Source organism: Condylura cristata, unplaced genomic scaffold (genome assembly GCF_000260355.1).
Source record: "Condylura cristata isolate star-nosed mole 26May11 unplaced genomic scaffold, ConCri1.0 scaffold00008, whole genome shotgun sequence".
Lineage (NCBI taxonomy): Eukaryota > Metazoa > Chordata > Mammalia > Eulipotyphla > Talpidae > Condylura > Condylura cristata.
Window position 1 is genome coordinate 36684941 of NW_004567109.1, and position 1216 is coordinate 36686156.

Here is a 1216-nt window from a genome sequence, read left to right on the forward strand (position 1 = left end):
CAAAACTAGCCCAGACACCCACCCCCACCACCACCACCCCTCGCCCTCTCTGGAATGTGCAAGCCATTCTGTCCCCCGCAGGGCAAACCCATCTGAATGCAGGTGCGCCAAACAAAATTTGAATCGTTAGAAAGCATTATCATTTCATTTTTATTTTTGAAGGTGGTGTCTTACATCAAACATTTTCAAAATAAGCCATTGTCCCACTCCCCCATTTAAAAATACATTACTCATATCAAAAGCCCATCATTTCCAGGTGATTTTGTGAACTCTCTCTTGTTGGTGGCCAAAGGGAGAGAAAACACCTCCCTTCCCTTGTGAGTCCTCGAGGGCTGGATTTCCGAGGAGGCGTCTTCAGAAAAACAGTCCTAGAGAACATCCTCCCCCTCTCTGCACTTAGGCCCAGAAGCTTCTTTGACTTCCCCAAGTGTAAGCTATGAAAATAACTCAGGAGGAAAATGTGCTTTCTACCCAGAGGGGATGACCTGTTTGAGAAAAGGGGAAAAGCGAGCAGTGGGAAAAGGAAGACTGGGAAGAGTAGAGAAGAAAAAACAGAAGTGCAGAGACTTGGTGAGATTCAGCTCCCGGGAGGCCAAAGACCAAGACCTTGAGCGGCCTTGAGCGTTCAGCCCCCACCCGCGGGCAAGCTCTTCTACTTGGACAGCCAGCCGGATTTCCTTCTAGCCTCGGGATTTGGGAGGGGAAGAAGGAAGGAGGGGACTCCCGGCCCGAGGTCTCCTAACCTAGTGGATCAGTAGCCCAGCCACAGTGCTGGAGTGTCAGGAATCACGCCCTCACCCCACCGTACTTGGGTCAAAAAGCCCTTCTTGAGTCCTACCTTTCCCTCCACTCTTGGCAGTTTACTTGGCCTGAAGGGAGGGAAGGGAAGATAAGAATTTGAATTAAAGAGGAAACCCTACCTTAAAAAGTACCCGCTGCCAGGGTGGAGGTGTAAGAGGCTCATAGTGGGGGAGCTCGCAAATGGAAACAAGTCCTGGCTTGGTGAACCTGGGCGGTGGAGGCACCCCAACCGGTGAACCAGTTGACAAATTGACTACACGCTAGTTAGGCCACAGCTTTGACGTGCCTTTAAATGGGCCGTGAGTATTATGGCGACTAGGCCGAGTGTGGGGATCTGACCGGAGCGCACCCCCAACAGAATCTATTTTCATGGTCGCCCACACATTGCTAGACCTCCTAGCGACCTTCCTTGCCC